The sequence below is a fragment of the Carettochelys insculpta genome, chromosome 18 (genome assembly GCF_033958435.1).
Source record: "Carettochelys insculpta isolate YL-2023 chromosome 18, ASM3395843v1, whole genome shotgun sequence".
Classification (NCBI taxonomy): domain Eukaryota; kingdom Metazoa; phylum Chordata; order Testudines; family Carettochelyidae; genus Carettochelys; species Carettochelys insculpta.
The window spans coordinates 11,085,925-11,102,598 of NC_134154.1; the positions used below are offsets into that span (position 1 = coordinate 11,085,925).

The 16,674-nt window shown below is 41.3% G+C and overlaps 1 protein-coding gene across 4 annotated transcripts in view; it reads left to right on the forward strand.

Annotated features, from left to right (window-relative positions):
* Window positions 1-16,674, forward strand: part of PPM1F (protein phosphatase, Mg2+/Mn2+ dependent 1F) — a 54,518-nt gene that overhangs the window by 10,979 nt on the left and 26,865 nt on the right. The gene's annotated exons all lie outside the window — the stretch shown is intronic.

Sequence of the window (16,674 nt, forward strand, 5' to 3'; positions counted from 1 at the left end):
GATAACTAGGTTGTGCCAGGTTGTTAGGAGGGCATTGGGGGAACAATGGAGGACTGTGCCTGTTAACCAAGGCTGGGGGGGCACAGCTGAGTTGGAGGGTTGGAAAGGCTGTGCCTGCCAGCCGTGGAGGGGGTTGCAGGGACAAGAGGGCCTCAGATCATCAGCTGAGGCTGAGAGGACTGTGCCAAGTGGGAAGGGAATGCTGGGGTAGAGTGCTCGCTGCACTGGAGGGAGAAGAAAGGAGAGTGTTGTGCCCATTGGGGCTGTTAATGAGGTGTGGGTTTAAGCAATGTCAGTGTGTGGGTGATTTGGTGCAAGATAGTGAGGACTGTGCTATGTCATTTTTCTTATGACCATGGGCTGGGGCACGTGGTGCTTTCTGGAAGCACCTATTAACTGGCTCTCTGCCCTAGGCAGTGTTGAAAGCTGAACTATGTTTGTTATGCTGATACTTCCAACTTTATGTAATTGCGTGGGGACACCCTGTGTCCAGGTTGCTTATGCAGGCTTGACAATACTCCTTAAAGTGACTTGGGGCATGAACCAGAATGATAGCCACCCTGTCATAAGCAGTGAAACTGATTCAATGTGGCAAAGGTGTGCAGAAGGCCACTGGTGTAATTTCAGAGAGAAACTCCATGCATGCCAGCAGGAATAATGGCAAACTCAGTCTAGGATAGTCTCAGAGTTCTCTGTGTTAGTTTGTGTCTTCATGAAACAAAGAAGGCAGTCTTGCAGCACCTTAAGGACTAACAGTATTATTTATTAGGTGATGAGCTTTCGTGGGAAAATTCCAGTTCTTCAGATCTGGAGAATTAATGAGAGAAATTCAGCTCTGAAGAAGTGGGTCTTTTCTATGACAGCTCATCACCTAATAAATAGTATTGTTAGTCTTTAAGGTGCTGCAGGACTGCTTTCTTTGTTCAGTCTAGGATTGGAAAATATTACTAATGTATGTTGAGTTACACTGTTTTGTTCACCACCCTGGGAGCCTTAGGTGCACTGACATGTATGATTAGTCTTGCTCTGAGCTGGGTTACCTGACCTAATCAGATAGCGTCCTGTCTGTTCTGGGTCGCCTAGGTCTCTTCTACACGTGCACTGTGACACTTGATCTGGGGTTGATAGAGCAGGTTTAGTGAAGATCCACTAAATCGACCATCATTGACTCTCTTGTGGACTCTGGTACTCCAAGGGAATGAGATGGGTAAGGGACCTCAAGGTAACTCTACTCAAGGTAGGTTAATTCTACCTATGGTATTCATGTAGCTGAAGTTGCATGACTTAGGTCAATTTTGCCTCACAGTGCAGACTTGCCTCTAGTGTTGCTAATGTTTGTGGAACTTAAAGCTTTGTGGTAAGGTAGACAATCTTCAGGAAACATCACTAACCTTGACGGGCGCCTTGATATTGATATTGTGCTAGTTGTTGCTTGAATTAGACTAAGGGCAGGTCTGCTCTACGAGTACATGTTGATCTAAGCTAAGCAGTTTGAATTACATTTGTAGCATAACTCAAATCTACATAGCTTAGAACTACTTACTGCAGGGTCCACACTGGGGCTAGGGATTGTCAACAGAAAAACTCTCCTGTTGACTCCATTTCCCTCATCTCATTATGCTGAGCACCGGCATCAACATGAGACTGAACAGAGATGTATATAGTGGGTCTTTACTAGACTTGTTAAATCTATTGCCAGAGAACCATTTCAGCATGGATCTAACCTGTACTGGAAACTAGCCCTTAGTTCAGTAAAGGGCATTTCTGCGTATTCAAAAGCATCCAGGTCATTTAGAAATACTACGCTAGTGAGCGGGCTGCATGAGTGGCCTTCCTTTATCTCCGTGGGCTGCAAGATTGTTGTAACCAAGATGGTCTCCTTACTTATGCTAGGATTGCTAATTGCAGTTTCATACCTATATTTAGTAGGGTGTGCAAGTTGACCCATAGTTGCACTTTGATTGGATGCAGGGGGAGCACATGGCTCTGTGTTGTGTGCACCTCACTTCATGTGCCCTTGCTTTAAGCATGTCACTATTGTAATACAGGTTGAACCTCTCTAGTTCAACACGCTCTCACCTGGCAGCATATATAATCATGATTTTAGTTAGCTGGATGTTGGGTGTGGGTGTGGCTAAGTTTCCTGTTTGCTTACAGCCATGTGCCTTGGCTGTCAATGTTCTGTGATATTATTTAGCTGTAATTTACCCCTAAATGTCTTCTAAGAGGCCAGTAAGTAGTAGAAATGTTGGTCGTGGTGCTGGACAACATTGACCTCCTGTGGTCTGGCATATTCTCTTATTCAGCATCGGTCAGGTCCTGAGGATGCTGGACTAGAGAGGTTTAACCTATACCAGTAGGGGGGAAAAAACTATGTGGACAAAAACCAGCAAAATCTGGCAAGCCTGTGCATGGGCAACAGTAAACAAAATATCTCATGGGCCACATATAGAACCCCAGTGGGATTCAGGTTGCCCACTACTGCCTTAATTTAAGAAGATGTCTTGAAATCTAATCAGTATTAAAAAACCTCTCAAAAGAAACAAACACAGGGTTTTTACTACACATGCTCCATGCTTCTTCAATCCCTGTCAATTTTTGTGGTATTACAGTCTCATTTTCTTTTTAAAATATTTTTCTTTCCTTTTGCTTTATGACAGACACACATAAATGGGGGAAACTTTAGGTCCTATTCCTCCACCTGGATTTATGCAGGTGAACCTGTGATTTCAGAGTGGTTTTCAGTGGGTACTGTGTTCCGCTCATGCAGACTGAGTTTCAGGATCAAGGCCTAAATAATTGTCTCAGCATGGAACAGAGCCCACTATGTATAAAGGACAGCTGAATGAATGAAGTGAAGGGTGGGAGAAAGGAAGGTTGCTTCTATTTAGGTATACACGTCTTGCTAACATGTTGCATGCTGTTTATAGGAAAGTGTATTCATCTTTCTGGTATGTCGGTGGGTGATGGGACATTGGCAGGCCTGCTGACAGGAATCTCCTGTTCCCCTCCCTTGGACAGAATCACGAGCCCCCTTCTTGCCCCCCGCCCCAAGGAAGCCCTAAGCAGCACCCCTCAATCAGAGAACTTTTTGGTGGGTTGCAATTTAGAAATACCAGTCCCATTGACTTTCTTTGCAACTTGTGTTCCCAAATCAGCTAGGTGACTTTTATCAGAGGGGTAACTGAGTTAGTCTGTATCTTCAAAAAACACAAGAATTCCTGTGGTACCCTATGACTAACAGATATTGTGGAGCATAAGCTTTCATGGGCAAAGACTTGCTTTGTCAGATGCATGTTTGCCCACGAAAGCTTATGCTTCAAAATATCTGTTAGTCTATAGAGTGCCACAGGGTGTCTTGTTGTAGAAGACTTTGAAATTTATAAGATATTTGTTAAATGACATGCTCAAGGTCATTAAAGGAATCTGAGTTAGGATTAGAACTGAAGAGTTCCTGGACTCTGACCTCCAGACCCCATTTTCTTTTGACAAATGCAGTGATTTTAGTTTCAACATTTCAGTGCACAGAAAGTTTGAAGGGATGTTTTCTCGTCAGAATTCAAACATTTTAACAAAGTCCATTGTTAACTCTCTCTTAAAAAAAAAAAAAAAAAGGCAGCTTCAGCGTATTCCTCTAGTATCGGTGGCCTAAAACTGATTGTCAGTCTATTAGAGCTGGTGTATTAGAGTAATATGCTGAAACATTCCAACCCTAGAAATACAAGTTGAAGTCTATCATGAAAATCACAAATGACAAATACCAGTGATCTCAAGACAATCCTCATTTATGAACTTGTAACTTTGAGTTGTCTTTAATCAGAGCACTGCTTAATAAAAGAGTATTTTAAGTTAGGTCTGAAATAGATTGAATGCTGTCTGATTTCTAAACTGCTTCTGGATGTGCAGTTACTGGATCCTCCAATGCATGGTGGTACATGTCTTGAACAGACACACCAGCCATTTAATCACTCTGTGCGGGAAAGAGGATCTCCTTGTTTTTGGTCACCTGAAAAAGTACTAACTTTTAGGAAATTAAAGTTGGGGCTTCTGCTAATTACAGCTGTAAATTCAGTGCTTTTCTTGTGAGTATCAGTGAAAGTGGAGAGTCCATGGTGCTTTTGCAGTGCTTTCATCTTATCTATCAGTCATGCTGTTTACACAGAAGGAAGCTTGTTCTGAGAGTAGCAGCATTCTTCACATACCTGCCCTCCAGCCAGTTGTAGTTATGCAGTCTGCATCTGAGTTCCTTGAGTTTCAAGACTCATAGGCTGTGTCTACATTTGCCTGCAGCTTGGAAGGGGGCGTGGTAATCAGGGCCATGGAAGATTACTAATGAAGTGCTGCAGTGAATACACCGCACTTCATTAGGCTAATTTTCGCCCGCAGCAACTTCGAAGCTTCAAACTTTGAAGTGCTGGCATGCGCGTAGCTGCAGGCCCTTCGAAGTGCCCGTGCTACTTCGAAGTCCCTTCACGTCTCAAAATTTTAAGGAGTAAAGGGACTTCAAAGTGCCTGTGGCTACACGCATGCCAACGCTTCGAAGTTTAACTCTTCGAAGTTGCTGTGGGCGAAAATTAGCCTTATGAAGTGCTGCGTATTCATCTCAGCACTTCATTAGTAATCTCCCGTGGCCCTGATTACCATGCAAGTTGGGGGCAAATGTAGACAAGCTCATAGAGTCATAGAATCCCAGGTCTGGAAGGGACCTCAGGAGGTCATTGATTCCAGCCTCCTGCCCAAAGCAGGATCAACCCTAACTAAATCATCCCAGACAGAACTTCGTTAGGCTCCCCTTCAGGAAGTTGAAGGCTGCTATCAAATTGCTCCTCACTTTGCAAATTAAATAAGCCTAGATTCCTCATCTTCTTCTTGTAGGTCATGTGCTCCAGCGCCCTAATAATTTTGGTTGCTTTCCTCTGTACCCTCTCTAATTCATCCACATTATTGTTATACTGGGGGGCCCAGACCTGGACGCAGTACTCCAGGTGTTGGCCTCACCAGTGCTGAATAAAGAGGAATAATAGCTTCGCTAGATCTGCTGGAAATGCTCCTCCTAAAGCACCCCAATATGCTGTTAGCCTTCTAGGCTACAAAGACACACTGACTCATATCCACCTGTATTTACACAGTCATCTTATAGCAACATATCCACTGTAATCCCTAGGTCTTTTTCTGCTGCACTGCTACTTAGCCATTCGGTTCCCCAGCCTGTAACAATGCTTGGGATTCTTCCCTCCCAAGTGCAGGACTCCAATTTGTCAAGGTCATTCTGGACCTTATTCCTACCCTCCAGCGAATCTACCTGTCCCCCTACCTAGCTTAATGTCATCTGCAAATTTGTTGAGGGTGCAATCAATTCTCTCTTCAAGGTCATTAATAAAGATGTTGACTCCAAATCCTCACTCTAATATCTCCTTTCTCCCGTCCCCCAGGCTTTTTTATTTCTGGTTTAATTCTAGAAGAATTCAGAGGGAGGGACAAGGCTGCTGTGTAACAAAGCAAGGTAGATAAAAAGCCAATGGGAGCCATAACACACAGTCTTTTTTGTTTTGATAGCTGTGTTATTCCATACTCTATCTCTCTGTCACACTTCTTCCTTGTGGATCACTCTGAAAAATCAGAAATTAGTCTATTGAAAAAGGACACAGTCATTACCTATATTATCCTCTGCCTTTGTGTAAAAGGCAAAAAAGTGAAGCATGGTACAAATAAGTCTGAAATTCCAGACATTGGAGCTCCATTACAAAAAAAAAATTGCCATTCAGGCTATGCTTCTGGAGAGAACTCAGCTCTGATACCAAGGTGATAAACAACTCGTTCCCAGAAGGGCTACCATATGGTGGAGGAGGTAGTTCACTTATGTGTGCACAAGGGCAGAGAGGTGATTTCTGGGAAAACAGAAGCCTTTGGACAAAGGCCTTTACTAAAGGAAGACTCTCTGTTCTGGCAGCATGAAGCCTAATTTTTTTTCATAATCTAATCAAAGGCCATAACTAAACTCTAAGACAGATGGTTTCATACAATCTCTCGCTCCTTCCTACAAGGCTTTGAGCAATAAATCATAATAGTTTTAAAGGATCACAATATAATTTTCAAACCAAAAACCAGCAGAACAAATGGGGAAGATGAGGAAATTGCAAGGAAGTAGAAGAGAAGAAAGGGATCTAAAGGCCATAATTTAAAAGAGAGAAAAATCTGTTGAAGCATTAGTGTTTATGTTTAGAAGTGGTAAAGGTAGTCTGTAGTCAAAGATGGGAGCTAGTTCTAAAATCACTGCATAAATCCAGTGACCTGTTGCTGTAAGATGATTGTATCAGTACAGACAAATATCAGGAATAGGCTCTAGTATGGTCAGACCTATCACTGTTAGATTTTGAGAAAACAGCAGGGTCATTTTAATGCTTGGGAGCTGTCATTCTTTTCTTTCCTAATTTGAGGTAAACTGAATTGTATGAGAAGATTTCCACATAACCTGTGTGGTGAAGAGGGGTCTTTTAAATTATGACATGGCCTTTGGAATGAAGCTCTCCATAAAATTATCTTAATCTCCACTCTGACAAAATGCATCAGAAGAGTGTAATCTGTAAAGTGCTCTAGTGGTCTGCCATCTAACTGCCCTTTGTGTAGACTGCTAGTGCATTGTAAAATACTGTATCTAGGCTGCTTTAATATAGGAGTACATTAGCACGAACTAGGCACTTTTAGAGTGTACCAGCTGGGTCTGCATGGAGCAGTTAGAGTGTAGTATATTAAAGCAAGATTTCCCAAACTTTGTATAGTTGGGACCCAGTCTTTTTCAGTACTTCTTTTTGCGGCCCCAAAATATAAACACATATGAAAAATGAATACACTTTCACTATGTATTATTTATTCACAGTAATAATAATAGTACATATCAATAATTTGTATACAGTAAGCCCTCATTTTACAGGGCTTCACGTTGCACGAAACTCTCTCGCACAATGTGAAGCTGCTGGGCTGGTAACCTGCCTAGCTTCCCGTGGCTGCAGACAGCTAGGCAGGCTAAGATCCCCTTCCCCCTGCCTTCCCAGAGTGGCGCTAGGCATGACTCTGGGAAGGTAGAGGGAAGACTTTTAGCTTGCCTAGCTGCTTGGTGCTGCAGGCATCTAGAGCAGCGCAGCTCAAACCCCGCCCCAACTCCACTGTCCCTTGTAGCCTCAGCTCACTTCCCCAAGTGGGGGGCTCCAGCTGCATGACTGGGGCTCCCTTTCAACCCCCATGCGTCAACCCCTCCACTCAGCCCCAGCTCACCTCTCCCCCGCCCGGCTCAACCCTCTGCGGTCCCAGGTCCCCCACTGCGCATGGGGCTGCAGCTCCCTGCAGCGGGTGCTCCCAGGCCCGGAGCCTCAGCGAAGCTGCGGCCACGGGCGCCCCCGTCCCCTTCCCCGACTTATGCAAAATTCAAGGCATGTCAGGGTTGCGTGGAATGCAACCCTTGCATACCTTGAGGGAGTACTGTATTTTCTAAGGACCGGTATTTTTTTTTTCCAAGGACCAAGACTAGGCCATGGACCACACTTTGGGAAACATTATATTACAGCACACCCTTATTTGCTGTACCATATAGACAATCCCAGACTTAATGGACTGGCAGTAACCCTGTCTCATGAGATTGTGTCCAGTGTTGCTGGAAGCAGTCCACTGAAAGGAAAAACACTAGTCTTTGTCATCAACCAGTAAGAGAAGGGTTTCTTTGACATGGGTTTTGAGAGGAATGAGTGAAGAACTAAAATGAATTCTTGAGGTACTGCAAGGGACTCTGAGGACTGCCAGTTTTGCAATGTATGGTGAAGAAGCAACTAGCTAGCTGAAACCTAATCCAAGTTTTACAAGCAATAACCTCTTTGTTTACAGATGGTACTGTTAATTGTTCTATATAGCTCTATAATCATGCACAGCATTTTTCAGTTGCTGTCAAATACTTTCTTTGCCTGAGAGATTGTGCAGTCTGAGGCATTGATCCTGTAAAGACTTAATTCCCTGTGAGTAGTCCCATTTAAGTCAACAGGCTTGTTTGCATATTGGACAAACTGGAAAATCACTTTGCTAAAGAATAAATGGACACAAATCGGACATTAGGATTCTGAATACACATAAACCAGTAAGTAAGCATTTCAGTGTAGCAGGACACAGTATTCAACTTGGCGGTGTACATTTTAAAACAAAGAGATTTTAACACCAGATTACAAAGGGAGACACATGAATTGGAATTTATTTTCAAGTTTGATACCTATCACCTTGGACTCAAAAAAAGATATCAATTATCTTATGCATTACAAGGAGAATTTCCCCACCTTTAATTATTTGCAGTGACCACAGGCATCCAATTTAACATAACAGATGCTTGTCAAGGCTTTTTTCTCCCCCCACCCCTTTATACCCTTTCTTCTGTCCTATCTAGCTAATTCATCATTTTTTTCTTTCTTTTTTTTTTTTAAATTCTCTTTCTCTCAGTTATCAGTAATTGGTATTCTCCAGATCGGAAGAAGTGGATCTGTCCTACAAAAGCTCATCACACAATAAACAATATTAGTCTTTAAGTTGCTACAGGACTATTTCTTTTTTTTTTTTTCTTTTCACATTTGCGGAATGGTTGCTTATGGGAGCTTAAATAATACTCCTATATTTTTGTAAACTTTTATAACTTTTATTTGAAATATATTTCCAGGTAAATGCCAGTTGCCATGAAGATCCTTAAGAAAATAGTTCAATGCATAAGGATTCAGAAATAGCTTTAAAAGTTCTAATTAATCTCAAATTTTATTAATTTAGAAAGTAAAGTGAAATGTGTCCCTTCCTAAAGTAGAAATGTTCCATATGATTGTGTCTGAAGGCTCCAATTTCAGAGGAGTGGAAATTTCTTAGATGATAGTTCTTTGGTTATGGACAATATAAAACGGAAGCAGGCTTCCTGTTTGAAGAAATTCTACTACAGTAATTGTTGTGCATCTTCTCCTGACTTCCTGTTTTGTCTCTGCCCCCAACCACAAATGCCTTACACTGTTTTTTTGCTTTAGTCTTTTATTGGCCTATGCACATTAACTACCCTTTTGATGGTTTTCAGTAAATGACAGTGTTTGTCCTACTTTTTTGCCTCTTCAGTTAATGTTAAATTTCTTTTCTAGGCATTCTGATTTCAGAAGAACACTTTTTAAAAGGAAAATTAAATTATTTTAATTTTGCCTTCCTCTTTGAGATTAATAGTGAGACAAATTTCACTATATTGCAGTAACGCTTTGATCTACCGTTCCCATTTTTCAAATGGTATGTTATGTGCTTACCCGTTATTTCACCTTTTTTCTGTTGCATCCTGATATATTTTCCTTGACACAGATCCAAGTATTATTCAGAGATACGCAGATTGTGTCCTTTAGGAAGTATCTGAGAGGAAAGAGTGCAGTAGTGCTGCCATACATCTGGTACAGAAGACCATTACCATGGGAGAGACAATAACTGGAAGTGCCTAGAATTATTTTAGAACTGGAAATGATTCTCTCAGAGATGGAAAGGAAGAAAAACTGTGCTTCTGACAAGTGAAATCTTCAGTCATTGTGGAACGTGAACAAAATTTTCAAAAGCCTCTAATTTACACTTGGACTTAGTCTACAAAATCACTTTAGGTGCTTTGTATAAATTGAAAGTCAACAAATAGTCTACATAGTCTTTTAAATACATAATCAAGTCTAATCACTCTGTGGTTTATTCTTAATTAGTTTGTGATACCTACAGATTTCTGGAATGTATTACAATTATTTTATTTTTATACTTATATTTAACATCTATAATATCTGCATGCTTTCAGCTGGGCTGGTAGAGATGCTTATTAAAGTTGCCTGACACTTCTGTTATAAGACTCAGTTTGTTACTGTAATTTTGCCAGATCTTAACCTTTGGATCAAAATATTCTATGCTGGGTTTCCACTTCAGGATGGATGTTCTGGAAGACTTCAGCCAAATGGTTTAGCAGTTTCCAAGAACAAGGCTACATTAATTCCCATTACCTTTTCTTTCAAAAGCAGTAGGACCTCCATACTTGGTAGGTGGGACTTGAAATTTATAGGAGGGTGGTTTTTGTGTTTGGGCTTTTTGGTGTCTCCATGGAAATCTCCACATATTTGGCCAAGTTATAAGCCTTTGAAAAATTGTCCGTACTCTTTAGAGGTACCTTAGATATTAGCAGTTAATTTCCCCGAAAAGCCTTTGCCCAGCACAGGACCAGTCAGGACTTTTCCTTCTGTTGCAGCTCTGGGCTGCTGCAAGCCATGCTGTTCACCAGGAATGACTGCACTTGCATTGCTTTTCGAAAGAGGCATGCAAATGAGGGGAATTGAAAATGCAATTGAGGCACTGATTTACATATCTGGCACCTCATTTGCATATTGTTTAAAAAAAAAAGGAATGTAGACATGGCTGTTTCAAAAGTAAATCCCATTTTCGAAGGAACCCTTCTTCCTATTTTGTTTCAAGAAGAAGGGTTCTTTCCAAGATGGGGTTTACTTTCGAAAGAGCTGCGTCTACACTCCTTTTTTTCCCTTGTCAAAAGGACAATATGCGAATAAGGTGCCAGATATGTAAATAAATGCATTAGTTGAATTTTTGATTTTCCTCATTTTCATGCCTCTTTCAAAAGAGAAATGCAAGTGTAGATCCAGCTATTGTCTTTTTTGTGGGTTCCCAGGGCCAAACCTTGTTACCACCCTGTTCTGGGCCTGGCACTGTAGAAAAGGAAGCTGCCTCATCTGAAAGCAAAAGGACAGGAATAAGAGCTATAGAGGGGAATCAGGTCTGGACAAGGAACATGAAGAAGGGGCTCTGGGTGGGTGGAGACAGTAACTGCCTCCCTGGGAAAGGAAATGGACTTGAAACCGTGAAGAGATTTCGGATCACAATAATACTGGAAGCCAGTAGAAAAGGGAAGGCTGAAGTGCATTGAGTGGGCAAGGACACTAGAACTGAGAAGCATTTGGGCCAGGGGAGGGAACTGATACATCTGATGAGGAGTCCGGTGCAAAAAAGGAGGATTGTGATAAGGATCTGGAAGATTGAGGGTGGAGCTTGAGATGCCTGGGCAAGGAGAGTGGGACAGGAATTCTAGAAGAATGAGAAATAGGACTTGCTGTAGTAAAAATAGTATGTTAAAGAACATTATTTAGGTTGCAAGGCAAGCACTCAACAATTAGGAAATGTCTCAGTTAAGGTTGTCAGTGCATAGTTCTCTTTTGTGCAATTATACATCAAGAGAAAATTATCTGTTTTCCCTGCAGTGCTTCTTAACAGCTCCTTCTCATCTGCTTTCTTGGTGGGGGTGGAATTCTAGTAACTTTTTTTTTTTTTTTTTTTTTTTAAACAACCTCTGCTTTCAATCGCACTGTCGTCCAGTAATTTTAGTAGGGAATGGATTCACAGGATGTGGATTATATATATTGTATAGTAGTACAAAGTGTTATTTTAAGATGTTAAAATATCTTAATGCAATGTAGAATAGTAAGAGAGAGAGAGCCATGTTAGTTTGTCTTCTATCAAAACAAAAAAGCAGTCATGTAGCACTTTAAAGACTAAAAAATGATTTATTAGGTGACGAGCTTTCATGGGACAGATCCACTTCTTCAAATATATAGCGTTAACAGACTCAATATATAAAGCACAGCGGTCCAAAAATTATCGAGGTTGACAAGTTAGAAAAATCGTTATCAAGGTTGGCAGATCAAATAGAAGAGCAGAAACAGGTGGGTGTAGGGTGAAGAAGTCCAGTGTTAGGTCAAACATTGAAGTATGTGAAAGAGTCTTTATAATGGGTCAGGTAATTGCTGTCCCTGTTCAAATGTGTCAAATTTGAATATGAATGTTAGTTCCAAACATTCTCTCTCTGTACACAGTTGTTGAAGTCTCTTTTCTCCAGAAAACAGACTCTCAGGTCTTTAATAGAATGGCTCTCTCCGTTAAAATGCTGCCTGACAGATTTGTGTATTTGGAGATTTTTGATGTCTGCTCTCTGTCCATTCATTCTTTGGTGAAGAGTGTTTGCAGTTTGCCTAATGTAAATAGTGTATGGGCATTGTTGGCACATGATGATATATATGACGTTAGTTGAGGAACAGGAGAATGTGCTCCTGATTAATGCAATTAACGTGGTTCTGTAATTAACGTGGTTTGGTCCAGTGATGGTATTCCCAGAATAGATATGTGGACAAAGTTGGCAACGGGGTTTGTTGCAAGGAAAAATTCCAGGAATAGTATTATTGTGGTGTAGCCTGTCATTGCTGGTGAGGATCCTCATAAGATTAGGAGGTTGTGTATAGGCGAGAACAGGCCTGTCACCTAGGATCTTCTGGAGTATGGCATCATGATTTAGGATAGGCTGTAGGTCTTTAATGATGCATTGCAGTGGTTTGAGTTGGGGGCTGTAGGTAAGAACAAGTGGTGATCTGTTATTGGCTTTTTTGGGCCTATCTTGGAGTAGTTGTTTTGTGGGTATTCGTCTGGCCCTGTTGACTTTTTTTTTTTTACTTCTCGTGGTGGGTAATTAAGGTTTATGAATGTTTGGGAGAGATATTGTAGTCTTTGGTCTCTGTCAGTAGGATCAGAGCAGATGCAGTTATATCTCGGGGCTTGACTGTAAATGATGGATCGTGTTGTGTGTGCAGGATGGAAGCTAGGTGCATATAGGTAAGTGTAGTGGTCAGTGGATTTCTGGTAGAAGTGGTATTGATCTGGCCATCAGTGATTTGTGCTGTAGTGTCCAAGAAATGTATCTCTCATGTGGAGTGGTCAAGGCTGAAGTTGATGGTGGGGTGCGGATTATTAAAGTCTGTGGAATTCTTCTAGAGTCTCTTTACCATGGGTCCAAATGATAAAGATGTCATCGATGTGTTGTAAATAAAGGAGGGATGATAGGGGACGAGAGCAGAGGAATCGTTGTTCCAAGTCGGCCATAAATATATTAGCGTATTGTGGGGCCATGTGGGTGCCCATAACAGTGCCGCTAATCTGGAGGTATAAATTGTACCCAAAGCAGAAATAATTGTGGGTGAGAACAAAGTTACATAGGTCAGACATCAGATTAGCTGTGGTAATGTCAGGGATGGTATTCCTGATTGCTTGTAGTCCATCTTCATGTGGAATGTAGTGGGCCCAACAGCATTGTTTTTGCAACAGGACCTGTAGAAAAGCTGTAACTCATTCAGGTGGTTACAGACCATTCTTTCTGCATTTTGTGACAACAGTTGTACACTGTAATAGCATGACTGAAGGAAATCATGGGATTAACAAAAAATGCCTGCCTCTTTCAGAAACCCCATTGTTCACACTAATCCATGGTATTGTTGGAATCAGCAACATTTTTTTTCTTCTTTTTTTTTTTTTTTTTTTTTTTTGAGTCTTGCACACAAATGAAAATGATATAAATGTTAACATGCTGTGATTCATTAACACAGCTTACTAACCTAGTCAGTATGTTTTCTCTAATAATTGCTTTTGGACAGTGAAGCAGAATGTGCCTTGGCTGTTTCTACTTCAGACTGGGCAAAGTTAACTTTTTGTTGCTGATTGTTCATCCATAATTAACATGTACTGAAATTCCTTTACTACCGCAGCTAGATTGGGCTTAATATAATAATAGTGAGTATACTCATATGAACCATTATTATATTTTGTTGTCTTTCCAACCGGTGTCTTTTGTCATGGTGAGATGGAAAAGTTATACATCAGCACAGCTGGGAGGTTATCAGTAGTACTAGACCAAAAGTTCAAAAGTCGTTTTAAGAGTCACTTCCCCTCAGCAAATTATGATTGGTGATTTTACAATAATGAAATTATAAAACGCTTTAAGGATCTTTGTATTTACCTTCTGTATTTTGAGTTGTCAGGATATTCTGCTGTTATGTTTTCCAGCCTTTCTCTGCGAACAGGATGCCTAGAAACTTATTTCATTTTTTTTTAAATGGAAGTGGAAATCCCTCCTAATCGTATATCTTGAGCGGATTTAAGTATAACATCAACTATCATGAGACTCGCAATAAGATCAGGAAATTTGGCAATACTGGATAGTGCTGGGTTAGGAACTCGTGTTCAAACTAAAGCTGAGTGCATGTTTGTATGATATCAGGAGACCAGCATCTAAACTGGAGAAATCTGTGCTGTTTTCTTATCCTCTGGGGAGAGCCACGTAGAATCAGTGGCTTTATCATACTCCTAAGAAATGTGGGAAATCTGGACTAATATCTAATATCTGCTCCAGAGTTTTGTGTATATTTGATGGCTGGTAGCACATAGAGTGAGCTATGTAATACTTCCATTCTTGCCCTCATTCAACTTTGGCCTGTGGAAATTGAATATGAATTTTACCTCTGATAAAGTTGTACCTGTGTTCATGCTTTAAATAGAAATGCAAAATATATCATGATTTCTGTCCAGAGAAGAGCAGATTGCTAAAAAGTATCTCTGGTCTTAGCAGATACAATATAATACAAACGCTGGAGACATGGAGCCAAGTAAGTAGCTAAAGATAATCACATTTTCTATATTTTGATTTCCTTTCCATTTTAAACTGCAAATATAGACTTTGTCCACCTCTTTAAATTTGGCCTAGGTCCAGTGGTTGCTGTGCCTGACATACTGACCACTTCTTCCTTAACTAGGAACAGCTTTGCAAGCTTGCTGATACCATGCTCAACAGGCTGTGGTCATGAAATAGTCCTGAGTTCAGCTGGAACTGTATATTTTTGACCCCCCACTAGACCCAAACGTTTGCTTCTGCCATCTTCTGAAATATGCTTACTGCTAAAGGAGCTGATGGCAGGACCATGCTATACAACTTGATGCTGACAAAATAACACACAACTGAGCACTCTGTACAGGATAGAGCTCATCAGTACAGGTAACTGACTTCTGGCAAACTCAACCTCTGGTGAGTAGAAAACAGAAGATAGACTGGACAGCTAACTTAAGAAGTGACCAATGCTCTTTGACAGTCTGTGAACTGCCAGAAATTGTTTAAAATTGATTTATTATTTTGATCCTCAGGAAAACTAATTTTATTTTCCCCCTTGTACAATTTGCAAGCTCTAGTCCAATAGTTTGCATGAAATAAAGTTCTCTGCTTCAATTTAAATTGTTTTTATCTTGATGTTATAGTCTTCAAAGAAGGTGGGCCAGAGCTCCACAAACAGCTCCACCTCCTGATCCTCAAGATCTGGGATAGGGAGCAGATGCCACAAGATTTCAGAGACTCTTTGATATTCAGTCTTTTCACTAAGGGTGACAAGTCGGACTGTGAAAACTATCTTAGCATCTCCCTCCTAGCTACAGCAGGGAAGATCTTAGCTCAAATCCTTGCAAACTGACTCCTGCCACGCTCAGAAGAAATTCTTCCAGAATCCCAGCATAGCTTCCAACCATTCTGAAGAACAACGGACATGATCTTCGCTGCCCAGCAAGTGCAAGAAAAATGTTGTGAATGCAAACAGCCTTATATATGAGTTTCATTGACCTGATCAAAGCATTTAACTCAGTCAGTCGTAGCACCCTCTGGACCATCCTTTCAGAGATTGGCTGCCCAAAAATTACTGTCATTTAAGGCTGCTTCATGACAACATCACTGCCATATTATTGAGCTTCAACGAATCCCAAAGCAAGCCGTTTGAGGTCAAAATTGGAATCAAGCAAGGCTGCATCATTGCCCCATCACTGTTCTGCGTCTTCATCCCTATGACCCTTCACCTCATTGATGGCAAGCTTCCAGGTGGTGTGGAGGTTGTCTGTAAAATGAATGGAAAGCTTTTCAACCTCAGGAGACTGAAGGCTAAACGCGAGACCTCCACGACCTTGATCATGGAGCTCCAGTACGTGGGTGACGATATAGTTGTTGCTCTTTCTCTTACAGCCCTTCAGACCATCCTAAGTGCCTTGGCTGAAGCATACAAGAATCTCGGCTTCACACTGAACATTAGAAAGACCAAGGTGCTCCACCAACCTTCACCAGCAGGACAATCTCATGCACCTTCTATTGAAGTCAGTGGAGAACTGCTAGAAAATGTTGAGCACTTCCCATACTTTGGAAGTCATCTTTCTGCTAAAGTCAACGTTGATGTGGAAATCCAGCATAGCGTGAGCCATGCAAGCTCTCTGCTTTCGCCTGCCAGAGACAAAGGTTCTTCGAGAAATGGAACATATATCCCAAGACAAAGCTCCTTGTATACCATGCAGTCGTTGTTCCAGTGCTACTGTATACATGTGAAACCTGGATAACATACAAGCGTCATTTGAAGGCACTTGAACAATATCAACAACGCTACCTCAGAAGAATCCTAAATGCCTCTTGGGAGGATAGGTGTATGAACACTAGCGTCCTGGAAGAGTCGAACACGATCAGCATTGAAGCCATTGTCATTCATCAAAAACTTAGACTGATCATGTGGTTTGGATGTCTGATCAGCGCCCTCCAAAACAGATTCTGTTTTCTGAATTGGAGGTAGGACAGAGGACCATTGGGGGCCAGTGGAAGCAATATAAGGACATGTTGAAGGCACACATGAAAAGGTGCAGCATCGGTGTCAACACTTGGGAGAACCTTGCCCAAGACGGCTCCAGTGGAGAATGGTAATCCATGAGGTGGTGGCACAGTTTGAGAGGTCATGCCGCAGTGCAGACAAGGAG